Raw genomic sequence first — 330 nt, forward strand, 5'->3', positions numbered from 1 at the left:
TCGACTAAGGAACGGAATAACAACCAAAGAAGGGAAAAATAAAAAAAGAGAAGTAGAAGTAAAAGCAAAATATATATAAAAAAGAAGAAATCTGTTTGATTGACTAAGGAGAAATCATGACGAAATTGGTGGGGTAAGAGAACCCCCTCAATCGAAAAGAGAAAAAGAAAAGAAAAATGAAAATGCTCGTGTTGGAAGCCTCGCCACTTGAGGTGAATTGGCCCAAGGCTTGTCACTGAATGACATGCTGAGGGACAGGACAGCTCGAGAAGCAAGGACCCCGGCAGAGTCGGCGACGGCCTGGTACAGAAAGAAGCGAGCATGACGCCG

The sequence above is a fragment of the Oratosquilla oratoria genome, chromosome 11 (genome assembly GCF_046742065.1).
Source record: "Oratosquilla oratoria isolate Oo_2021 chromosome 11, ASM4674206v1, whole genome shotgun sequence".
Classification (NCBI taxonomy): Eukaryota; Metazoa; Arthropoda; class Malacostraca; order Stomatopoda; family Squillidae; genus Oratosquilla; species Oratosquilla oratoria.